General features: G+C 53.3%; 1 long non-coding RNA gene across 1 annotated transcript; it reads left to right on the plus strand.

Annotated features, from left to right (window-relative positions):
• The first annotated feature begins 14,247 nt into the window (after positions 1-14,247).
• On the plus strand, positions 14,248-26,986 carry LOC142466255 (uncharacterized). Its single transcript, XR_012788112.1, has 3 exons — positions 14,248-14,311; positions 14,945-15,002; positions 26,905-26,986. It is a non-coding gene; the product is annotated as an uncharacterized LOC142466255 (long non-coding RNA).
• Positions 26,987-27,970: the final 984 nt, after the last annotated feature.

A 27,970-nucleotide genomic window follows, 5' to 3' on the forward strand; every position in this document is an offset into this window, starting at 1 on the left:
ACATACACATACATACTGTACATGCACACACATATACATACTGTACACACACACACACATATACATACTGTACACACATATATACATACTGTACGCACACACATATACATACTGTACACACACATATACATACAGTACACACACATACATACTGTACACACACACATATACATACTGTACACACACACATATACATACTGTACACACACATATACATACTGTACACACACATATACATACTGTACACACACATATACATACAGTACACACACATATACATACAGTACACACAATCACACATACATACTGTACACACACACATATACATACTGCACACACACACATATACATACTGCACACACACGCACACACAATATTAAGGGTGTGAATTTCCCCTCACACAGACTTCTTTATCATGGTGATGACGCTTCTGGATTTTATGATCCCGATACTAATTAATATGGATTCCGGAGGACAGAGTAAGGCGCACTCCTTATTCAGGGTCCTGAGGGTGTTTAAAGGAATTAGAGCCATGCGGGCATTAAGATTTCTGCGTACCTACCAGTGAGTCTGACCCTACAATTATAACCTATCCATATAGGTACTCCTATTACCCCATACAACGGCTCTCCTTGGATAGGGTGAGACAGGACGGGGTGAGACAGGACGGGAGAGGGTGAGACAGGACAGGAGAGGGTGAGAGAGGACGGGAGAGGGTGAGAGAGGACGGGAGAGGGTGAGACAGCACAGGGTGAAACAGGACGGGAGTGGGTGAGACAGCACAGGGTGAGACAGGACAGGGTGAGACAGGACAGGGTGAGACAGGATAGGGTGAGAAGATGGGAGAGAGTGAGACAGGACGGGGTGAGACAGGACGGGATGAGACAGGACAGGAGAGGGTGAGACAGGACAGGAAAAGGTGAGACAGTACAGGGTAAGACGGGACAGAGTGAAATGGGACAGGGAGAAGGGACAGGGAGATGGGACAGGGAGACGGGACATGGTGAGACAGGACGGGACAGGGTTAGACAGGAGAGGGAGGGAGAGAGGACGGGGTGTGACAGGACAGGGCGAGACAGGACGGGGCGAGACAGGACGGGAGAGGGAGACAGGATGTGAGAGGGAGACAGGACGGGGTGCGACAGTACGGGGCGAGACAGGACGGGGCGAGACAGGACGGGAGAGGGAGACAGGATGTGAGAGGGAGACAGGACGGGGGGAGACAGGACGGGAGAGGGAGACAGGACGGGGTGAAACAGGAGAGGGTGACACAGGATGGGGTGAGACAGGAGAGGGTGACACAGGACGGGGTGACACAGGATGGGGTGACACAGGACGGGGTGACACAGGACGGGAGAGGGAGATAGGAGAGGGTGAGACAGGACAGGGTGAGACAGGACGGGGTGACACAGGACGGGGTGACACAGGACGGGGTGACACAGGATGGGGTGACACAGGACGGGGTGACACAGAACGGGGTGACAGAACGGGGTGACACAGAATGGGGTGACACAAGACGGGGTGACACAAGACGGGGTGACACAGGACGGGGTGACACAGGACGGGGTGACACAGGACGGGGTGACACAGGACGGGGTGACACAGGACGGGGTGACACAGGACGGGGTGACACAGGACGGGGTGAAACAGGACGGGTGACACAGGACGGGGTGACACAGGACGGGGTGACACAGGATGGGATGACACAGGATGGGGTGACACAGGACGGGGTGACACAGGACGGGTGACACAGGACGGGGTGACACAGGATGGGGTGACACAGGACGGGATGACACAGGACGGGGTGACACAGGACGGGGTGACACAGGACGGGTGACACAGGGCGGGGTGACACAGGACGGGGTGACACAGGACGGGGTGACACAGGACGGGGTGACACAGGACGGGGTGACACAGGATGGGGTGACACAGGATGGGTGACACAGGACGGGGTGACACAGGACGGGGTGACACAGGACGGGAGAGTGAGACAGGACGGGGTGACACAGGACGGGGTGACACAGGACGGGGTGACACAGGACGGGGTGACACAGGACGGGGTGACACAGGACGGGGTGACACAGGACGGGGTGACACAGGACGGGGTGACACAGGACGGGGTGACAGGACGGGGTGACACAGGACGGGAGAGGGAGACAGGACGGGGTGACACAGGACGGGGTGACACAGGACAGGAGAGGAAGACAGGACAGGGTGACACAGGACAGGAGAGGAAGACAGGACGGGGTGACACAGGGTGAGGGTGACACAGGACGGGAGAGAGACAGGACGGGGTGACACAGGACAGGAGAGGGTGAGACAGGACGGGGTGAGACAGGACGGGGTGACGCAGGACGGGAGAGGGAGACAAGACGGGGTGACAGGACGGGGTGACACAGGACGGGGTGACACAGGACGGGGTGACACAGGACGGGGTGAGACAGGACGGGAGAGGGAGACAGGATGGGGTGACACAGGATGGGGTGACACAGGGTGAGGGTGACACAGGACAGGGTGACACAGGACGGGAGAGTGAGACAGGACGGGGTGAGAAAGGACGGGGTGAGACAGGACGGGGTGAGACAGGACGGGGTGACACAGGACGGGGTGACACAGGACGGGGTGACACAGGACGGGGTGACACAGGACGGGGTGACACAGGATGGGAGAGGGAGACAGGAGAGGGTGAGACAGGACGGGGTGACACAGGACGGGGTGACACAGGACAGGGTGACACAGGACGGGGTGACACAGGACGGGGTGACACAGGACGGGGTGACACAGGACGGGGTGACACAGGACGGGGTGACACAGGACGGGGTGACACAGGACGGGGTGACACAGAACGGGGTGACAGAACGGGGTGACACAGAACGGGGTGACACAAGACGGGGTGACACAAGACGGGGTGACACAAGACGGGGTGACACAGGACGGGTGACACAGGACGGGGTGACACAGGACGGGGTGACACAGGACGGGGTGACACAGGACGGGGTGAAACAGGACGGGTGACACAGGACGGGGTGACACAGGATGGGGTGACACAGGATGGGATGACACAGGATGGGGTGACACAGGACGGGGTGACACAGGACGGGTGACACAGGACGGGGTGACACAGGATGGGGTGACACAGGACGGGATGACACAGGACGGGGTGACACAGGACGGGGTGACACAGGACGGGTGACACAGGGCGGGGTGACACAGGACGGGGTGACACAGGATGGGGTGACACAGGACGGAGTGACACAGGACGGGGTGACACAGGACGGGGTGACACAGGATGGGGTGACACAGGATGGGTGACACAGGACGGGGTGACACAGGACGGGGTGACACAGGACGGGAGAGTGAGACAGGACGGGGTGACACAGGACAGGGTGACACAGGACAGGGTGACACAGGACAGGGTGACACAGGACGGGGTGACACAGGACGGGGTGACACAGGACGGGGTGACACAGGACGGGGTGACAGGACGGGGTGACACAGGACGGGAGAGGGAGACAGGACGGGGTGACACAGGACGGGGTGACACAGGACAGGAGAGGAAGACAGGACAGGGTGACACAGGACAGGAGAGGAAGACAGGACGGGGTGACACAGGGTGAGGGTGACACAGGACGGGAGAGAGACAGGACGGGGTGACACAGGACAGGAGAGGGTGAGACAGGACGGGGTGAGACAGGACGGGGTGACGCAGGACGGGAGAGGGAGACAAGACGGGGTGACAGGACGGGGTGACACAGGACGGGGTGACACAGGACGGGGTGACACAGGACGGGGTGAGACAGGACGGGAGAGGGAGACAGGATGGGGTGACACAGGATGGGGTGACACAGGGTGAGGGTGACACAGGACAGGGTGACACAGGACGGGAGAGTGAGACAGGACGGGGTGAGACAGGACGGGGTGAGACAGGACGGGGTGACACAGGACGGGGTGACACAGGACGGGGTGACACAGGACGGAGTGACACAGGACGGGGTGACACAGGATGGGAGAGGGAGACAGGAGAGGGTGAGACAGGACGGGGTGACACAGGACGGGGTGACACAGGACGGGGTGACACAGGACGGGGTGACACAGGACGGGGTGACACAGGACGGGGTGACACAGGACGGGGTGACACAGGACAGGGTGACACAGGACAGGGTGACACAGGACGGGGTGACACAGGACGGGAGAGGGAGACAGGACGGGGTGACACAGGATGGGAGAGGGAGACAGGACGGGTGACACAGGACGGGGTGACACAGGACGGGAGAGGGAGACAGGACGGGGTGACACAGGACGGGGTGAGACAGGACAGGGGGAGACAGGAAGGGGTGACACAGGACGGGGTGACACAGAACGGGGTGACACAGGACGCGGTGACACAGGACGGGGTGACACAGGACGGGGTGATACAGGACGGGAGAGGGAGACAGGATGGGGTGACACAGGAAGGGAGAGGGAGACAGGACGGGTGACACAGGACGGGGTGACACAGGACGGGGTGACACAGGACGGGGTGACACAGGATGGGAGAGGGAGACAGGAGAGGGTGAGACAGGACGGGGTGACACAGGATGGGGTGACACAGGACAGGGTGACACAGGGTGAGGGTGAGACAGGACAGGGTGACACAGGACGGGAGAGTGAGACAGGACGGGGTGAGACAGGACGGGGTGAGACAGGACGGGGTGACACAGGACAGGGTGACACAGGACGGGGTTACACAGGACGGGGTGACACAGGATGGGAGAGGGAGACAGGAGAGGGTGAGACAGGACGGGGTGACACAGGACGGGGTGACACAGGACGGGGTGACACAGGACGGGGTGACACAGGACAGGGTGACACAGGACAGGGTGACACAGGACAGGGTGACACAGGACGGGGTGACACAGGACGGGGTGACACAGGACGGGAGAGGGAGACAGGACGGGGTGACACAGGATGGGAGAGGGAGACAGGACGGGTGACACAGGACAGGGTGACACAGGACGGGGTGACACAGGACGGGAGAGGGAGACAGGACGGGGTGACACAGGACGGGGTGAGACAGGACAGGGGGAGACAGGACGGGGTGACACAGGACGGGGTGACACAGGACGTGGTGACACAGAACGGGGTGACACAGGATGCGGTGACACAGGACGGGGTGACACAGGACGGGGTGATACAGGACGGGAGAGGGAGACAGGACGGGGTGACACAGGACGGGAGAGGGAGACAGGAGAGGGTGAGACAGGACGGGGTGACACAGGACGGGGTGACACAGGACGGGAGAGGGAGACAGGAGAGGGTGAGACAGGAGGGGGTGAGACAGGACGGGGTGAGACAGGACGGGGTGAGACAGGACGGGGTGAGACAGGACGGGGTGAGACAGGACGGGGTGACACAGGACGGGGTGACACAGGACGGGGTCACACAGGACGGGGTGACACAGGACAGGGTGACACAGGACGGGGTGACAGAGGACGGGGTGACAGGACGGGAGAGTGAGACAGGACGGGAGAGTGAGACAGGACAGGGTGACACAGGACGGGGGGGGACAGGACGGGGTGACACAGGACGGGGTGACACAGGACGGGAGAGGGTGAGACAGGACAGGGTGACACAGGATGGGATGACACAGGACAGTGTGACACAGGACGGGGTGACACAGGATGGGGTGACACAGGACGGGGTGACACAGGACGGGGTGACACAGGACGGGGTGACACAGGACGGGGTGACACAGGACAGGAGAGGGAGACAGGACGGGGTGAGACAGGACGGGGTGAGACAGGACGGGGTGACACAGGACGGGGTGAGACAGAACGGGGTGACACAGGACGGGGTGACACAGGACGGGGTGACACAGGACGGGGTGACACAGGACGGGGTGACACAGGACGGGGTGAGACAGGACAGGGTGACACAGGACGGGGTGACACAGGACGGGGTGACAGGACGGGGTGACACAGGACGGGGTGACACAGGACGGGGTGACAGGACGGGGTGACACAGGACAGAGTGAGACAGGATGGGAGAGTGACACAGGACGGGGTGACACAGGACGGGGTGAGACAGGACAGAGTGAGACAGGACGGGAGAGTGACACAGGACGGGGTGACACAGGATGGGTGACACAGGACGGGTGACACAGGACGGGGTGAAACAGGACGGGGTGACAGGACGAGGTGACACAGGACGGAGTGACACAGGACGGGGTAACACAGGACGGGTGACACAGGCTGGGTGACACAGGACGGGGTGACACAGGACGGGGTGACACAGGACGGGGTGACACAGGACGGGGTGACACAGGACGGGGTGACACAGGACGGGAGAGTGAGACAGGACGGGGTGACACAGGACAGAAGAGTGAGACAGGACGGGATGACACAGGACGGGGTGACACAGGACAGGGTGACACAGGACGGGGTGACACAGGACGGGAGAGGGAGACAGGACGGGGTGACACAGGACGGGGTGACACAGGACGGGGTGACACAGGACGGGGTGACACAGGACGGGGTGACACAGGACGGGGTGACACAGAACGGGGTGACACAGGACGGGGTGACACAGGACGGGGTGACACAGGACGGGTGACACAGGACGGGGTGACACAGGACGGGTGACACAGGACGGGGTGACACAGGACGGGGTGACACAGGACGGGGTGACACAGGATGGGGTGACACACGACGGGGTGACACACGACGGGGTGACACAGGACGGGAGAGTGAGACAGGACAGGGTGACACAGGATGGAAGAGTGAGACAGGACGGGGTGACACAGGACGGGGTGACACAGGACGGGGTGACACTGGACGGGGTGACACAGGACAGGGTGACAGGACAGGGTGACACAGGACGGGGTGACACAGGACGGGGTGACAGGACGGGGTGACACAGGACGGGGTGACACAGGACGGGGTGACACAGGATGGGGTGACAGGACAGGGTGAGACAGGACAGGAGAGTGAGACAGGACAGGGTGACACAGGATGGGGTGAGACAGGACAGGGTAATAAAGGACGGGGTGACACAGGCCGGGGTGACACAGGACGGGGTGACACAGGACGGGGTGACACAGGACGGGTGACACAGGACGGGGTGACACAGGACGGGGTGACACAGGACGGGGTGACACAGGACGGGGTGACACAGGACGGGGTGACACAGGACGGGTGACACAGGACGGGTGACACAGGACGGGGTGACACAGGACGGGGTGACACAGGACAGGGTGAGACAGGACAGGAGAGTGAGACAGGACGGGGTGAGACAGGACGGGGTGAGACAGGACGGGGTGAGACAGGACGGGGTGAGACAGGACGGGGTGACAGGACGGGGTGACACAGGACGGGGTGACAGGACGGGGTGACAGGACGGGTTGAGACAGGACGGGGTGAGACAGGACGGGGTGAGACAGGACGGGGTGAGACAGGACGGGGTGACACAGGACGGGGTGACACAGGACGGGGTGAGACAGGACGGGGTGAGACAGGACGGGGTGAGACAGGACAAGAGAGTGAGACAGGACAGGGTGAGACAGGACGGGAGAGGGAGACAGGACAGGGTGACACAGGACGGGGTGACACAGGACGGGGTAAGACAGGACGGGGTGACACAGGACAGGGTGATACAGGACGGTGTGACACAGGACGGGGTGACACAGGACGGGGTGAGACAGGACGGGGTGACACAGGACGGGGTGAGACAGGACGGGGTGACACAGGACAGGGTGATACAGGACGGTGTGACACAGGACAGGGTGACACAGGACGGGGTGAGACAGGACGGGAGAGTGAGACAGGATGGGAGAGTGACACAGGACGGGAGAGTGACACAGGACGGGAGAGTGAGACAGGACGGGAGAGGGAGACAGGACGGGGTGACACAGGACGGGTGACACAGGACGGGGTGACAGGACGGGTGACACAGGACAGGGTGAGACAGGACGGGAGAGTGAGACAGGACAGGGTGACACAGGACGGGGTGACACAGGACGGGGTGACACAGGACGGGGTGACACAGGACGGGGTGACACAGGACGGGGTGACACAGGACGGGTGACACAGGACGGGGCAACACAGGACGGGGTGACACAGGACGGGGCGACACAGGATGGGGTGACAGGACGGGGTGACACAGGATGGGGTGACACAGGACGGGGTGACACAGGACGGGGTGACACAGGACGGGGTGACACAGGACGGGGTGACACAGGACGGGGTGACAGGACGGGAGAGTGAGACAGGACGGGAGAGTGAGACAGGACAGGGTGAGACAGGACGGGAGAGGGAGACAGGACAGGTTGACACAAGACGGGGTGACACAGGACGGGGTGACACAGGACGGGGTGACACAGGACGGGGTGACACAGGACGGAAGAGTGAGACAGGACAGGAGAGTGAGACAGGACAGGAGAGTGAGACAGGACGGGGTGACACAGGGTGAGGGTGATACAGGACGTGAGAGGGAGACAGGACGGAGTGAGACAGGAGAGGGTGAGACTGGACGGGGTGACACAGGACGGGGTGACACAGAATGGGAGAGGGAGACAGAACGGACTGAGACAGGATGGGAGAGGAAGACAGGACGGGGTGAGACAGGACGGGGTGACACAGGACAGGAGAGGGAGACAGGACGGGGTAACACAGGACGGGGTGACACAGAGTGAGGGTGACACAGGGTGAGGGTGACACAGGGTGAGGGTGACACAGGGTGAGGGTGACACAGGGTGAGGGTGACACAGGGGGAGGGTGACACAGGGGGAGGGTGACACAGGGTGAGGGTGACACAGGGGGAGGGTGACTATACATTGTATTTGTTTCTTGCAGATTCCTGTGCAATATTGAGAATATAATCGATACCTGTGTGAAGTCGCTGCAGTCTATGGGGGCCATAATGCTGCTTATCTTCACCTTCATGTGTATCCTGCGGCTGTGTAATAATAATACTAATAATAATAACAGCAGCAACAACCGCAGTCATAGTAAAGATAATAAAATGAACATTAAGAATAATAACAATGATAGTATTAGTAATACTAGTTGTAATAATAGTTATTATATTATTAATAGACATAATTAATAATACTGCTATATAATACTTTTCTGATTATAATAACACACTATAAATAATAACAATGTGTGACAATAAGAATAAAATAATAGTCTTCAAAACTAATCATAGTTCTGCCAATTTTAATTATACAATGATGACAATAACATTTATTTTTATTTATTATTAATAATAATGCAACAATAATACATCATGATAACATGTAATAATATTATATTAATACAACGAGTAGTATTAATAAAAGTCAGAATAGTAATAGTCATTAATATTACTGTATCAAAAATGTTATATAATAAAAATAAGACCAGTATGTTATAATAATAATTATTATTATTGCTGTATTATTAAAATCCTGGCTACACGTCATATAACTTATAAGCCACTAGTTTTAATATAAACCACTGCTAGTTATACAATATGCTGCCAGTTCTAATATAACTCATTGCTAGTTATACAATATGCTGCTAGTTCTAATATAACTTACTGCTAGTTATACAATATGCTGCTAGTTCTAATATAACTCACTGCTAGTTACACAATATGCTGCTAGTTCTACTATAAACCACTGCTAGTTCTAATATAACTCACTGCGAGTTATACAATATGCTGCTAGTTCTAATATAACTCACTGCTCGTTATACAATATGCTGCTAGTTCTACTATAAACCACTGCTAGTTATAAAATATGCTGCTAGTTATAATATAACCCATAACCCACTGCTAGTTATACAATATCCTGCTAGTTCTAATATAAACCACTGCTAGTTATACAATATCCTGCTAGTTCTAATATAAACCAATGCTAGTTATACAATATGCTGTCATTTCTAATATAAACCACTGCTAGTTATACAATATGCTGCTAGTTATAATATAAACCACTGCTAGTTATACAATATGCTGCTAGTTATAATATAAACCACTGCTAGTTATACAATATGCTGCTAGCTCTAATATAAACCACTGCTAGTTATACAATATGCTGCTAGTTATAGCTCAGTTAACTCACAGTCCACTAGTTTGTGCTATTAACCTATGCTAACTAAAGCCCTATTTACTGACAGACCTAGTTTTTCTTGTTAACCACTAACTCCTGAACTTTTATTTATGTTCTGTACTTCTGCTAGTTATACCATATGCTGCTAGTTATACCATATGCTGCTAGTTATACCATATGCTGCTAGTTATACCATATGCTGCTAGTTATACAATATGCTGCTAGTTATACCATATGCTGCTAGTTATACCATATGCTGCTAGTTATACAATATGCTGCTAGTTATACAATATGCTGCTAGTTATACCATATGCTGCTAATTATACAATATGCTGCTAGTTATACAATATGCTGCTAGTTATACAATATGCTGCTAGTTATACAATATGCTGCTAGTTATACAATATGCTGCTAGTTATACCATATGCTGCTAGTTATACAATATGCTGCTAGTTATACCATATGCTGCTAGTTAACACTTTGTCTCACTCTGTGATAAGTCATGTTTTAGACCAGGGGTGACCAACTCCAGTCCTCAAGGGCCACCAACAGGTCAGGTTTTTCAGGTCATTGACTGAGCCACTGATTGAGCCACCTGTGCTCATGCAGGGATATCCTGAAAACCTGGCCTGTTGGTAGACACTGGGGACTGGAGTTGCCCGCCTCTGCTCTAACGCATACTCTACTGGTTATACTACTGAACACTGCTAGTTAACTATCTTTAACCACTTAGCTACTAGTCATGTTCTCTGTGCTGTTCCGGGAGATGTTCAGCGAGTCGGATCCAGGGCGCTTTGGAAATATCTTTGAGACAATATTTACTCTCTTCACCGTTCTAACGCTCGATGACTGGTCCCTTGTGTACCTGAAGAGCAAGGATGCAGGTAATTCTGCACTATATAGTGATGCTGAGTAACTATAAACTGATGATGAACACGCCGCCCTGTATAATGATGTTGAGTATCTATACACTGATAATGAACATGCTGTGCTGTATAATGATGCTGTGCATCTCTATACACTGATAATGAACACGCTGTGCTGTATAATGATGCAGAGTATCTATACACTGATAATGAACACGCTGCGCTGTATAATGATGCTGTGCATCTCTATAAACTGATAATGAGCATGCTGCATTATATAATGATGAGTATGTCTATATACTGATAAGGCTGATATACTGATGTACTGATATACAAGCATATGCTTTCATATTTTAACCCCTTCTGGGCTTATTTCACATAACACTAGTATGCATTTAGCGTAGGGACCTGCTAAAGAGACTTACCTTGACGTGGTTAGCAGGCTTGGCATTATTTGATCAAAGGATGTATACCAAAAGTCTCCTTTTTTCTTATAGGTATTACACCATACATATATATATATATATTCCCCATTGATTGCTATCCCTATGGGAGAAGCGCAGGGATTCACTTTCTGTTTTGCACATTTGTATGGCCATTTCCTTCACTAGCTGCATGCTCTTTATATGGAGAAGCGCAGTGATTATATTTGTTTTATATATACTGATAAGGAACATGCTGCATTGTGTAATAGTGAGGAGTATAATATATATATATATATATATATATATATACATACACACTGATAATGAACACGCTGCGCTGTATAATGATGCTGAAAATAAAATCACATCCCATATAATAATGCTGAGTATCTCTATACACTGATAATGAACACGCTACACTCTATAGTTATGCTGAGTATCTATACACTGATAATGAACACGCTACACTCTATAGTTATGCTGAGTATCTATACACTGATAATGAACATGCTGTATAATGATGATAAGTATCTCTGTATACTGATAATTAACATACAGCGCGGTATAATGGTTCCGAGTATCTCAATATATACTGATAATGAGCATACTGCATTGTGTAATGGTGATGAGTATCTCTATATACTGATAATGAACACCCCGCACTGTACAATGGTGCTGAGTATCTCTATATATAACGATGAACCCACTCCGCTGTACAAGAATGCCGTGAAATCACGTTACAATCCTGTTTTGCAGGGTCATGGTATATCATTATTTTCCTGGTTATCTTCATTTGTATTGAACATTTCACCTTCTTTAAGTAAGTATCAAACGGAAATCAATGAGGGAGCCACGCAGAATGAGAAATACCTAATTACAGGCATACCCCACATTAACGTACGCAATGGGACCGGAGCATGTATGTAAAGCGAAAATGTACTTAAAGTGAAGCACTCCCTTTTCCCCACTTATCGATGCATGTACTGCACTGCAATCGTCATATACGTGCATAACTGATGTAAATAACGCAGGTGTAACAGGCTCTATAGTCTCCCCGCTTGCACACAGCTTCGGTACAGGCAGGGAGCCGGTATTGCTGTTCAGGACGTGCTGACTGGCGCATGCGTGAGCTGCCGTTTGCCTATTGAGCGAGATGTACTTACTCGCGAGTGTACTTAAAGTGAGTGTACTTAAAGCGGGGTATGCCTGTACAGCAGGTGCCATATAACCCGCTCCCTACACCTCCTACAATCACACTATGTAACTCATAACGTCTCCTACTCTAAATCCTCCTGTGGCGAGCGGGGGTCCGTGTACCACATTTATTTTAGCTGCGCCAGACTGCAGCCCCTCTTATCCACCCTGAGGGGCCTTCTCCTGCAGTTCTGGCTGCACTTTTCCCCTCACCTTTTTATTTTTGGGTGCCCAGTGTCCCGGGGCAATAAGCCCAGGGATCTCCTCGTCAGCCTGCTCCTGGCAGTGGCTAAGCTAGACGTTTATAAGCCCAGGGATCTCCTCGCCAGCCTGCTCCTGGCAGTGGCTAAGCTAGACGTTTATAAGCCCAGGGATCTCCTCGCCAGCCTGCTCCTGGCAGTGGCTAAGCTAGCCGTTTATAAGCCCAGGGATCTCCTCGCCAGCCTGCTCCTGGCAGTGGCTAAGCTAGACGTTTATAAGCCCAGGGATCTCCTCGCCAGCCTGCTCCTGGCAGTGGCTAAGCTAGACGTTTACAGTATAAGCCCAGGGATCTCCTCGTCAGCCTGCTCCTGGCAGTGGCTAAGCTAGACGTTTATAAGCCCAGGGATCTCCTCGCCAGCCTGCTCCTGGCAGTGGCTAAGCTAGACGTTTACAGTATAAGCCCAGGGACCTCCTCGTCAGCCTGCTCCTGGCAGTGGCTAAGCTAGCCGTTTATAAGCCCAGGGATCTCCTCGTCAGCCTGCTCCTGGCAGTGGCTAAGCTAGACGTTTATAAGCCCAGGGATCTCCTCGCCAGCCTGCTCCTGGCAGTGGCTAAGCTAGACGTTTATAAGCCCAGGGATCTCCTCGTCAGCCTGCTCCTGGCAGTGGCTAAGCTAGACGTTTATAAGCCCAGGGACCTCCTCGTCAGCCTGCTCCTGGCAGTGGCTAAGCTAGACGTTTACAGTATAAGCCCAGGGATCTCCTCGTCAGCCTGCTCCTGGCAGTGGCTAAGCTAGACGTTTATAAGCCCAGGGATCTCCTCGCCAGCCTGCTCCTGGCAGTGGCTAAGCTAGACGTTTATAAGCCCAGGGATCTCCTCGCCAGCCTGCTCCTGGCAGTGGCTAAGCTAGCCGTTTATAAGCCCAGGGATCTCCTCGCCAGCCTGCTCCTGGCAGTGGCTAAGCTAGCCGTTTATAAGCCCAGGGATCTCCTCGCCAGCCTGCTCCTGGCAGTGGCTAAGCTAGCCGTTTATAAGCCCAGGGATCTCCTCGCCAGCCTGCTCCTGGCAGTGGCTAAACTAGACGTTTATAAGACCAGGAGGCAGTGTTTGGAGAGGGGGGTCCCAACGAACACCGTGGCCATGTTCCGGGCGCTGGTGCACTCCCGTATCCGGGCAGAGTACACGCACGCCGAGTCCACTGGGACGGTTTCAGAGTTTGCCTCCCAGTGGGCGTCAGGCGGGGGGCTCTGCTCGGTATCCCCCACTCTGGATTATTTTGTATTGACCCTTCATTTTTAGTGCACTGTGTACAGTGTACAGTGCACTTGTTGTTGGTTTAATTTTTATATTTGTTTGGCTGGTTTTTCTTTGTTCTACTTGGCAACAAGTAGAATTGCTGTTCAACTGATTGGCCGGCTTTTCCGGCCAATCAGTAAAACCAGATCAAAATAGACCCACTCTAAATCCTATATCTCTTCCACAGCCTCTTTATAGCTGTCCTTGTGGATAATTTCGAGTGGGATTTGCAGAAGAGATTTCAAAAACAAGAGCAAAAGGTAATCTCATTAGGTCACGGGACTGACCTTTTAACCCATTAAACACGTCCCTGTCCTTAGGTCACTTATCCCCTAGGTGGGACTATCCTTTTAACCCATTAAACACGTCCCTGTCATTAGGTCACTTCGCTCCTACGTGGGACTGTCCATTTAACCCATTAAACACGTCCCTGTCATTAGGTCACTTTGCTCCTATGTGGGACTGACCTTTTAACCCATTAAACACATCCCTGTCATTAGGACACTTTGCTCCTATGTGGGAGTGACCTTTTAACCCATTAAACACGTCCCTGTCATTAGGTCACTTTGCTCCTATGTGGGACTGACCTTTTAACCCATTAAACACGCCCCTGTCATTAGGTCACTTTGCTCCTACGTGGGACTGACCTTTTAACCCATTAAACACGCCCCTGTCATTAGGTCACTTTGCTCCTATGTGGGACTGACCTTTTAACCCATTAAACACATCCCTGTCATTAGGACACTTTGCTCCTATGTGGGAGTGACCTTTTAACCCATTAAACACGTCCCTGTCATTAGGTCACTTTGCTCCTATGTGGGACTGACCTTTTAACCCATTAAACACGTCCCTGTCAGGTCACGTTGCTCATTTGTCAGAATTTCTTTCCTTAGAAAAAGACTTTATCCAAACAAAATCTTATTGAAGACTCAATCCTGGAACTGCATGAAGGTACGTGTGTGTGTGTGTGTGTGTGTGTGTGTGTGTGTGTGTGTGTGTGTGTGTGTGTGTGTGTGTGTGTGTGTGTGTGTGTGTGTGTGTGTGTGTGTGTGTGTGTGTGTGTACAAAAGTGAAATTTATTGACACACCCATTCTCAAGAGCAAATAAATAAGTGACAAGCAAACCCAGATATTCCTCACCCCCCACCCTGTGTGATACCCAGATATTCCTCACCCCTCACCCTGTGTGATACCCAGATATACCCCACCCACCACCCTGTGTGATACCCAGATATACCCCACCCCTCACCCTGTGTGATACCCAGATATTCCTCACCCCTCACCCTGTGTGATACCCAGATATACCCCACCCCCCACCCTGTGTGATACCCAGATATTCCCCACCCCTCACCCTGCGTGATACCCAGATATACCCCACCCCTCACCCTGTGTGATACCCAGATATACCCCACCCCTCACCCTGTGTGATACCCAGATATTCTCCATCCCTCACCCTTTGTGATACCCAGATATACCCCGCCCCTCACCATGTGTGATACCCAGATATACCCCACCCCTCACCCTGTGTCATACCCAGATATACCCCACCCCTCACCCTGTGTGATACCCAGATATATCCCACCCCTCACCCTGTGTGATACCCAGATATTCCTCACCCCTCACCCTGTGTGATACCCAGATATACCCCACCCCTCAACCTGTGTGATACCCAGATATTCCTCACCCTGTGTGATACCCAGATATACCCCACCCCTCACCCTGTGTGATACCCAGATATTCCTCACCCCTCACCCTGTGTGATACCCAAATATACCCCACCCCTCACCCTGTGTGATACCCATATATACCCCACCCCTCACCCTGTGTGATACCCAGAAATACCTCACCCCTCACCCTGTGTGATACCCAAATATACCCCACCCCTCACCCTGCGTGATACCCAGATATACCCCACCCCTCACCCTGTGTGATACCCAGATATACCCCACCCCTCACCCTGTGTGATACCCAGATATTCTCCACCCCTCACCCTTTGTGATACCCAGATATACCCCGCCCCTCACCATGTGTGATACCCAGATATACCCCACCCCTCACCCTGTGTGATACCCAGATATACCCCACCCCTCAACCTGTGTGATACCCAGATATTCCTCACCCTGTGTGATACCCAGATATACCCCACCCCTCACCCTGTGTGATACCCAGATATTCCTCACCCCTCACCCTGTGTGATACCCAAATATACCCCACCCCTCACCCTGTGTGATACCCATATATACCCCACCCCTCACCCTGTGTGATACCCAGATATACCTCACCCCTCACCCTGTGTGATACCCAGATATACCCCACTCCTCACACTGTGTGATACCCAGATATACCCCACCCCTCCCCCTGTGTCATACCCAGATATACCCTACCCCTCACCCTGTGTGATACCCAGATATACCCCACCCCTCACCCTGTGTGATACCCAGAATATCTATGTATCACACAGGGTGAGGGGTGGGGTATATCTGGTTATCACACAGGGTGAGGGGTGGGGTATATCTGGTTATCACACAGGGTGAGGGGTGGGGTATATCTGGGTATGACACAGGGTGAGGGGTGGGGTATATCTGGGTATCACACAGGGTGAGGGGTGGGGTATGTCTGGGTATCACACAGGGTGAAGGGTAGGGTATATCTGGGTATCACACAGGGTGAGGGGTGGGTTCTATCTGGGTATCACACAGGGTGAGGAATATCTGGGTATCACACAGGGTGAGGGGTGGGGTATATCTGGGTATCACACAGGATGAGGGGCGGGGTATATCTGGGTATCACACAGGGTGAGGGGTGGGGTATATCTGGGTATCACACAGGGTGAGAGGTGGGGTATATCTGGGTATCACACAGGGTGAGGGGCGGGGTATATCTGGGTATCACACAGGATGAGGGGTGGGGTATATCTGGGTATCACACAGGGTGAGGGGTAGGGTATATCTGGGTATGACACAGGGTGAGGGGTGGGGTATATATGGGTATCACACAGGGTGAGGGGTGGGGTATATATGTGTATCACACAGGGTGAGGGGTGGGGAATATCTGGGTATCACACAGGGTGAGGGGTGGGATATATCTGGGTATCACACAGGGTGAGGGGTGGGGTATGTATGGGTATCACACAGGGTGAGGGGTGGGGTATATCTGGGTATCATACAGGGTGAGGGGCGGGGTATATCTGGGTATCACACAGGGGGAGGGGTGGGGTATATCTGGGTATCACACAGGGGGAGGAATATCTGGGTATGACACAGGGTGAGGGGTGGGGTATATCTGGGTATGACACAGGGTGAGGGGTGGGGTATATCTGGGTATCACACAGGATGAGGGGCGGGGTATATCTGGGTATCACACAGGGTGAGGGGTGGGGTATATCTGGGTATCACACAGGGTGAGAGGTGGGGTATATCTGGGTATCACACAGGGTGAGGGGCGGGGTATATCTGGGTATCACACAGGATGAGGGGTGGGGTATATCTGGGTATCACACAGGGTGAGGGGCGGGGTATATCTGGGTATCACACAGGGTGAGGGGTGGGGTATATCTGGGTATCACACAGGGGGAGGAATATCTGGGTATGACACAGGGTGAGGGGCGGGGTATATCTGGGTATCACACAGGATGAGGGGTGGGTTATATCTGGGTATCACAAAGGGTGAGGGGTGGGGTATATCTGGGTATCACACAGGGTGAGGGGCGGGGTATATCTGGGTATCACACAGGGTGAGGGGCGGGGTATATCTGGGTATACCACAGGGGGAGGAATATCTGGGTATAACACAGAGTGAGGGGTGGGGTATATCTGGGTATGACACAGGGTGAGGGGTGGGGTATATCTGGGTATCACACAGATTGAGGGGCGGGGTATATTTGGGTATCACACAGGGTGAGGGGTCGGTATATCTGGGTATCACACAGGGTGAGAGGTGGGGTATATCTGGGTATCACACAGGGTGAGGGGCGGGGTATATCTGGATATCACACAGGATGAGGGGTGGGGTATATCTGGGTATCACACAGGGTGAGGGGTGGGGTATATATATGTGTATCACACAGGGTGAGGGGTGGGGAATATCTGGGTATCACACAGGGTGAGGGGTGGGGAATATCTGTGTATCACACAGGGTGAGGGGTGGGATATATCTGGGTATCACACAGGGTGAGGGGTGGGGTATGTATGGGTATCACACAGGGTGACGGGTGGGGTATATCTGGGTATCATACAGGGTGAGGGGCGGGGTATATCTGGGTATCACACAGGGGGAGGGGTGGGGTATATCTGGGTATCACACAGGGGGAGGAATATCTGGGTATGACACAGGGTGAGGGGTGGGGTATATCTGGGTATGACACAGGGTGAGGGGTGGGGTATATCTGGGTATCACACAGGGTGAGGGGTGGGGTATATATGTGTATCACACAGGGTGAGGGGTGGGGAATATCTGGGTATCGCACAGGGTGAGGGGTGGGGTATATCTGGGTATCACACAGGGTGAGGGGTGGGGTATGTATGGGTATCACACAGGGTGAGGGGTGGGGTATATCTGGGTATCATACAGGGTGAGGGGTGGGGAATATATGGGTATCACACAGGGTGAGGGGTGGGGTATATCTGGGTATCACACAGGGTGAGGGGTAGGGAATATCTGGGTATCACACAGGGTGAGGGGTGGGATATATCTGGGTATCACACAGGATGAGGGGTGGGGAATATCTGGGTATCACACAGGGTGAGGTGTGGGGTATAACTGGGTATCACACAGGGTGAGGGGTAGGGTAAATCTGGGTATGACACAGGGTGAGGGGTGGGGTATATCTGGGTATCACACAGGATGAGGGGTGGGGTATATCTGGGTATCACACAGGGTGAGGGGTGGGGTATATCTGGGTATCACACAGGGTGAGAGGTGGGGTATATCTGGGTATCACACAGGGTGAGGGGCGGGGTATATCTGGGTATCACACAGGATGAGGGGTGGGGTATATCTGGGTATCACACAGGGTGAGGGGCGGGGTATATCTGGGTATCACACAGGGTGAGGGGTGGGGTATATCTGGGTATCACACAGGGGGAGGAATATCTGGGTATGACACAGGGTGAGGGGCGGGGTATATCTGGGTATCACACAGGATGAGGGGTGGGGTATATCTGGGTATCACAAAGGGTGAGGGGTGGGGTATATCTGGGTATCACACAGGGTGAGGGGAAGGGTATATCTGGGTATCACACAGGGTGAGGGGCGGGGTATATCTGGGTATCACACAGGGGGAGGAATATCTGGGTATGACACAGGGTGAGGGGCGGGGTATATCTGGGTATCACACAGGATGAGGGGTGGGGTATATCTGGGTATCACAAAGGGTGAGGGGTGGGGTATATCTGGGTATCACACAGGGTGAGGGGAAGGGTATATCTGGGTATCACACAGGGTGAGGGGCGGGGTATTTCTGGGTATCACACAGGATGAGGGGCGGGGTATATCTGGGTATCAGACAGGATGAGGGGCGGGGTATATCTGGGTATCAGACAGGATGAGGGGCGGGGTATATCTGGGTATCACACAGGATGAGGGGCGGGGTATATCTGGGTATCACACAGGGTGAGGAATATCTGGGTATCACACAGGGTGAGGGTGGGGTATATCTGGGTATCACACAGGATGAGGGGCGGGCTATATCTGGGTATCACACAGGATGAGGGGCGGGGTATATCTGGGTATCACAAAGGATGAGGGGCGGGGTATATCTGGGTATCACACAGCGTGAGGGGTGGGGTATATCTGGGTATCACACAGGGTGAGGAATATCCGGGTATCACACAGGATGAGGGGCGGGGAATATCTGGGTATCACACAGCGTGAGGGGTGGGGTATATCTGGGTATCACACAGGGTGAGGGGTGGGGTATATCTGGGTATCACACAGGGTGAGGGGTGGGATATATCTGGGTATCACACAGGGTGAGGGGTGGGGTATATCTGGGTATCACACAGGGTGAGGGGTGGGGTATATCTGGGTATCACACAGGGTGAGGGGCGGGGTATATCTGGGTATCACACAGGGTGAGGGGCGGGGAATATCTGGGTATCACACAGGGTGAGGGGCGGGGTATATCTGGGTATCACACAGGATGAGGGGCGGGGTATATCTGGGTATCACACAGGATGAGGGGTGTGGTATATCTGGGTATCACACAGGATGAGGGGCGGGGTATATCTGGGTATCACACAGGATGAGGGGCGGGGTATATCTGGGTATCACACAGGGTGAGGGGCGGGGTATATCTGGGTATCACACAGGGTGAGGGGCGGGGTATATCTGGGTATCACACAGGATGAGGGGCGGGGTATATCTGGGTATCACACAGGGTGAGGGGCGGGGTATATCTGGGTATCACACAGGGTGAGGGGCGGGGTATATCTGGGTATCACACATGGTGAGGGGCGGGGTATATCTGGGTATCACACAGGGTGAGGGGCATGGTATATCTGGGTATCACACAGGGTGAGGGGCGGGGTATATCTGGGTATCACACAGGATGAGGGGCGGGGTATATCTGGGTATCACACAGGATGAGGGGCGGGGTATATCTGGGTATCAAACAGGATGAGGGGCGGGGTATATCTGGGTATCACACAGGGTGAGGGGCGGGGTATATCTGGGTATCACACAGGGTGAGGGGCGGGGTATATCTGGGTAGCACACAGGGTGAGGGGCGGGGTATATCTGGGTATCACACAGGGTGAGGGGTGGGGTATATCTGGGTATCACACAGGGTGAGGGGCGGGGTATATCTGGGTATCACACAGGGTGAGGGGCGGGGTATATCTGGGTATCACACAGGTTGAGGGGCGGGGTATATCTGGGTATGACACAGGGTGAGGGGCGGGGTATATCTGGGTATCACACAGGGTGAGGGGCGGGGTATATCTGGGTATCACACAGGGTGAGGGGCGGGTTTATCTGGGTATCACACAGGGTGAGGGGCGGGGTATATCTGGGTATCACACAGGGGGAGGAATATCTGGGTATCACACAGGGTGAGGGGGTGGGGTATATCTGGGTATCTCACAGGGTGAGAGGTGGGGTATATCTGGGTATCACACAGGGTGAGGGGCGGGGTATATCTGGGTATCACACAGGGTGAGGAGCGGGGTATATCTGGGTATCACACAGGGTGAGGGGTGAGGAATATCTGGGTATCACACAGGATGAGGGGCGGGGTATATCTGGGTATCACACAGGGTGAGGGGCGGGGAATATCTGGGTATCACACAGGGGGAGGAATATCTGGGTATCACACAGGGTGAGGGGTCGGGTATATCTGGGTATCTCACAGGGTGAGGGGTGGGGTATATCTGGGTATCACACAGGGTGAGGGGCGGGGTATATCTGGGTATCTCACAGGGTGAGGGGTGGGGTATATCTGGGTATCACACAGGGTGAGGGGCGGGGTATATCTGGGTATCACACAGGGTGAGGGGTGAGGAATATCTGGGTATCACACAGGATGAGGGGCGGGGTATATCTGGGTATCACACAGGATGAGGGGCGGGGTATATCTGGGTATCACACAGGGTGAGGGGCGGGGAATATCTGGGTATCACACAGGGGGAGGAATATCTGGGTATCACACAGGGGGAGGAATATCTGGGTATCACACAGCGTGAGGGGCGGGGTATATCTGGGTATCACACAGGGTGAGGGGTGAGGAATATCTGGGTATCACACAGGGGGAGGAATATCTGGGTATCACACAGCGTGAGGGGCGGGGTATATCTGGGTATCACACAGGGTGAGGGGCGGGGTATATCTGGGTATCACACAGGGTGAGGGGCGGGGTATATCTGGGTATCACACAGGGTGAGGGGTGAGGAATATCTGGGTATCACACAGGATGAGGGGCGGGGTATATCTGGGTATCACACAGGGGGAGGAATATCTGGGTATCACACAGGGTGAGGGGTCGGGTATATCTGGGTATCTCACAGGGTGAGGGGTGGGGTATATCTGGGTATCACACAGGGTGAGGGGCGGGGTATATCTGGGTATCACACAGGGTGAGGGGCGGGGTATATCTCGGTATCACACAGGGTGAGGGGTGAGGCATATCTGGGTATCACACAGGATGAGGGGCGGGGTATATCTGGGTATCACACAGGGTGAGGGGCGGGGTATATCTGGGTATCACACAGGGTGAGGGGCGGGGAATATCTGGGTATCACACAGGGGGAGGAATATCTGGGTATCACACAGCGTGAGGGGCGGGGTATATCTGGGTATCACACAGGGTGAGGGGCGGGGTATATCTGGGTATAAAACAGGGTGAGTGGCGGGGTATATCTGCGTATCACACAGGGTGAGGGGCGGGGTATATCTGGGTATCACACAGGGTGAGGGGCGGGGTATATCTGGGTATCACACAGGGTGAGGGGCGGGGTATATCTGCGTATCACACAGGGTGAGGGGCGGGGTATATCTGGGTATCACGCAGGGTGAGGGGCGGGGTATATCTGGGTATCACACAGGGTGAGGGGCGGGGTATATCTGGGTATCACACAGGGTGAGGGGCGGGGTATATCTGGGTATCACACAGGATGAGGGGCGGGGTATATCTGGATTTGCTTGTCACTTATTTATTTGTTCTTAAGAAAGGTGCCAGTGGGAACGAAACATTGGGTTAATACATGTCACTTTTTTTGCATATACAGTAGTAGTGCCGATCTATCTATAATCAAAAATAAATAGATGATACCGTTGTGTGGCTAACGAAATGCTTTTATTTGTGTGAGGTTTCGAGACACACTGATCTCTTGTTCCGGCGATGGTACAATGAATAAAGCAGGCAAGGTTTAACTTAAAAACAGTGCATCCTGGAATGTGACTAGAGCCCATCCTCCCCCTGTGTAGTGTGTGATTTATGATTTGAGGTGTTAAATAGTCCCTGAATAAAAGAAAGAAAGAACAAGAAACAAACAGAAGCCCAAAAAAGCACTCGAGTATATCCAAAAAATATAAATTTTATTCAAGCAATAATCAAAAATATACACAAAACATAATTAAAATTCCTGAGGTCAAAATCCCAAATCCCTGCCCTGACTGCCAACAGTTGATGGTATGTAAGTATGCAAATTAAATTGTTTATCAAGAGGTGTAATAAATGCACACTACACATGAATATAAAAAAAACCATTCTTAAACCTAATCAGTTGAGCCAGGTGAAAAAAAGTAATTTCCACCTTAACCCCTAATACACCGGCCGGCGTGAGCTGAAACTAAGATATACAAGGCATCTCTTAATAATCATTCCCACAAAATATGATGACAGGAGGTAAGATTATATAGTGTTAGCAACAGCTATAGGTAAAACATGGGTCAGGTTTTAGAAATAGTAGCACACTCATATGTTACAGTCCTTGTAGGATACACTATGGCAAATTAAAGTACTGTCCATGGATAGCAGCACAATATACCCATTATGCAGCAAATGCTAATCCAGTACATGTCTTATCTATTATATATCTATATATCTATCTATATCTATATATCTATCTATATATATCTCAAATGTTTGTCTGTCAGGATGTTTGTCTGTGGGTTTGTGCGAGTGTGGTGCAGAGGGGGGGAGAGTCATGTGAGGTGCAGGGGGGGGGAGAGTCATGTGAGGTGCAGGGGGGGGGAGAGTCATGTGAGGTGCAGGGGGGGAGAGTCATGTGAGGTGCAGGGGGGGGGAGAGTCATGTGAGGTGCAGGGGGGGGGAGAGTCATGTGAGGTGCAGGGGGGGGAGAGTCATGTGAGGTGCAGGGGGGGAGAGTCATGTGAGGTGCAGGGGGGGAGAGTCATATGAGGTGCAGGGGGGGGAGAGTCATGTGAGGTCCAGGGTGAGAGAGTCATGTGAGGTGCAGGGGGGAGAGTCATGTGAGGTGCAGGGGGGGTGAGTCATGTGAGGTGCAGGGGGGGAGTCATGTGAGGTGCAGGGTGGGGAGAGTCATGTGAGGTGCAGGGTGGGGAGAGTCATGTGAGGTGCAGGGTGGGGAGAGTCATGTGAAGTGCAGGGTGGGGAGAGTCATGTGAGGTGCAGGGGGGGGGGGAGAGTCATGTGAGGTGCAGGGGGGGAGAGTCATGTGAGGTGCAGGGCGGGGAGAGTCATGTGAGGTGCAGGGGAGGGAGACTCATGTGAGGTGCAGGGGGGGGAGACTCATGTGAGGTGCAGGGGGGGAGACTCATGTGAGGTGCAGGGGGGGAGACTCATGTGAGGTGCACGGGGGGGAGACTCATGTGAGGTGCACGGGGGGAGAGTCATGTGAGGTGCAGGGGGGAGAGTCATGTGAGGTGCAGGGGGGAGAGTCATGTGAGGTGCAGGGGGGAGAGTCATGTGAGGTGCAGGGGGGAGAATCATGTGAGGTGCAGGGGGGAGAGTCATGTGAGGTGCAGGGGGGGAGAGTCATGTGAGGTGCAGGGGGGGAGAATCATGTGAGGTGCAGGGGGGGAGAGTCATGTGAGGTGCAGGGGGGGAGAGTGATGAGGTGCAGGGGGGGAGAGTGATGAGGTGCAGGGGGGGAGAGTCATGTGAGGTGCAGGGGGGGAGACTCATGTGAGGTGCAGGGGGGAGACTCATGTGAGGTGCAGGGGGGAGACTCATGTGAGGTGCAGGGGGGAGACTCATGTGAGGTGCAGGGGGGGGAGACTCATGTGAGGTGCAGGGGGGGGAGACTCATGTGAGGTGCAGGGGGGGGAGACTCATGTGAGGTGCAGGGGGGGGAGACTCATGTGAGGTGCACGGGGGGAGACTCATGTGAGGTGCACGGGGGGGAGACTCATGTGAGGTGCACGGGGGGGGAGACTCATGTGAGGTGCACGGGGGGGAGACTCATGTGAGGTGCACGGGGGGGAGAGTCATGTGAGGTGCACGGGGGGGAGAGTCATGTGAGGTGCAGGGGGGCAGAGTCATGTGAGGTGCAGGGGGGGAGAGTCATGTGAGGTGCAGGGGGGAGAGTCATGTGAGGTGCAGGGGGGAGAGTCATGTGAGGTGCAGGGGGGAGAGTCATGTGAGGTGCAGGGGGGAGAGTCATGTGAGGTGCAGGGGGGAGAGTCATGTGAGGTGCAGGGGGGAGAGTGATGAGGTGCAGGGGGGGAGAGTGATGAGGTGCAGGGGGGGAGAGTCATGTGAGGTGCAGGGGGGGAGAGTGATGTGAGGTGCAGGGAGGAGAGTGATGTGAGGTGCAGGGGGGAGAGTGATGTGAGGTGGAGGGAGGAGAGTGATGTGAGGTGCAGGGAGGAGAGTGATGCGAGGTGCAGGGGGGAGAGTGATGTGAGGTGCAGGAGGAGAGTGATGTGAGGTGCAGGGGGGAGAGTGATGCGAGGTGCAGGGGGGGAGAGTGATGTGAGGTGCAGGGGGGAGAGTGATGAGGTGCAGGGGGGGAGAGTGATGAGGTGCAGGGGGGGGAGAGTCATGTGAGGTGCAGGGGGGGAGAGTGATGTGAGGTGCAGGGAGGAGAGTGATGTGAGGTGCAGGGGGGAGAGTGATGTGAGGTGGAGGGAGGAGAGTGATGTGAGGTGCAGGGAGGAGAGTGATGCGAGGTGCAGGGGGGAGAGTGATGTGAGGTGCAGGAGGAGAGTGATGTGAGGTGCAGGGGGGAGAGTGATGCGAGGTGCAGGGGGGGAGAGTGATGTGCGGAGCTGTGAAGGGGGGGGAACAGACCTGTGAAGGGGGGTAGGAACGGAGTTGTGAAGGGGGGTGGGAACGGAGCTGTGAAAGGGAACGGAGGTGTGAACGGGGGGGGGGAACCCAGCTGTGAAGGGGGGGGGGGGAAATCGGAGATGTGAACAGGGGGAGCACGAAAATTATATCCCGGGCAACGCCGGGTATATCAGCTAGTGTTAAATACAATAGACCCTGGACGCAAGCCTCCTCCCCTGAACTCACGAAAACCGGAGGTTTGCGGATAAGCAGCGGGGTACACAGCGCTTTGCAGCAGTATGGAAGCCGTGGATCCACAGGTCCCCAAGAGCACCAGGACAGTCAGGCAGGGGGTACCCCAGGAAACGGACGAACTATCCCCAAGTACGTTTCACCGTGTGTAGGGCTTTTTCTTAGGGGTCTATCAAAATATATTCTGCTGGATATTTAAGACAGATTGGCTAGACATTTCTCCAATCGGGAGTCAGTAGGAGGAGAACGGAGCAGCTGATCGTTGTTTCACGATTGTGTCTAATTAGAAAAAAGACAGTCAAACAGAGTCAAACAGAGACCTGCGCCTGCAAAATGTCTCTGTAAAGTGCTACGTAAAACTAGCAGTGCTATAGAAGAACATGCTATTATTATTATTGTATCAAAATTGTTAGTAGTAACAAAGCCTAAAATAGCCCTTAGCACTATCAGGGGTGATTATACTTATCTTAATTTTTACTTTTGTCACCTGACTTTAGTATCTGTTATTATTGCAGTCTGTTGCAGGTATAGTGAGTGTGCGTGACACACACACACATACGTACGTTATGGTGGGTATAAAATAAAATAAAGTGACAAACCCTCCACAGCAAATGGTAATATTACTGTGTATATATATATATATATATATATATATATATATATATATATATATATATATATATATATATATATTCAAAAACAAACAGACGATACCGTTCTGTGGCTAACGAAATGCTTTTATTAGTGCGAGCTTTCGAGATAACCCCTTGCCTGCTTTAGCCAATGTAACATCGCCGGAAGAAGAGATCAGTGTATCTCGAAAGCTCGGCAAATAAAAGCATTTCGTTAGCCACAGAACGGTATCATCTATTCATTTTTGAGATATATATTAAAACAGCAGGATATTTGCAGAGGACGCGGATTCTGAAGTAACGGAGGATAATGGAGCGTTTGTATCGCGGATTATGGAGCAGCATTTCCCAGAGGAAAAATACAGTGCAAAGTGAGTTTTTCCCAAATGTAAAGGGTTAAAAGAACGGTGCTCATCTAAACCCCCAACTCAAAAAGCACCAGGACCTCACAGAATATACCCCACACTCTGCTCTCATTAGGGGGCAGCCGATGTGTATAAGAGGATGATCCTATTAAAGTCTTATCCCGCAGAGAGAAGCAGCTGCTGCTCAATTACTTCCAACTGCTGGCAGCTGTGGATTACAACCTCCATATTTTCCGCTCCCACGTGGCAATTACGGACGAGATTCTGGACACCTTCTTTGAGGTCAGAAGACATGGAATTAGCCAATCAGATTGCAGCGTTCTGCAAAGCTAGCAGACCATGTTATTACGCCTTAACCACTACACTACGCCTCCACCATGACTGATCCTTAACCACTACACCACGCCTCCACCGTGCTGATCCTCAACCACTACATCACGCCTCCACCATGACTGATCACTTAACCACTCCACCCATTCCCAGAATACATAAAATAACCAAATCTTTCTTGTTTATAGGGCCCTGAAGAAAAGGAATGAAAGCAGAGCCCAAATATATGGAATAAATGTCCCATTAAATCTGTTATCAGGGTAACAAGATTTCATCTTTATATGGGAAACAGAAAATGCCTCGATTTTCCAATAAAGAAAATAAAAGAGATGTCACAACCCAATACTGTTCAAAGTAAATATGGGATATATGTGCTTACAAAAGGGTCGTGTCTGTGCTAAAGAAAACAAAAGATAGTGTGTGTGTGTGAGAGAGAGTGTGAGAGAGAGTGAGAGAGAGAGTGAGAGTGTGAGAGAGAGAGTGTGAGAGAGAGAGTGTGAGAGAGAGAGTGTGAGAGAGAGTGTGAGAGAGAGAGTGTGAGAGAGTGTGAGAGAGTGTGAGAGAGAGAGAGTGAGAGAGTGTGCGAGAGAGAGTGTGAGTGTGCGAGAGAGAGTGTGTGAGAGAGAGTGTGTGTGAGAGAGAGAGTGTGTG

Source organism: Ascaphus truei, chromosome 14, assembly GCF_040206685.1.
Source record: "Ascaphus truei isolate aAscTru1 chromosome 14, aAscTru1.hap1, whole genome shotgun sequence".
NCBI lineage: Eukaryota > Metazoa > Chordata > Amphibia > Anura > Ascaphidae > Ascaphus > Ascaphus truei.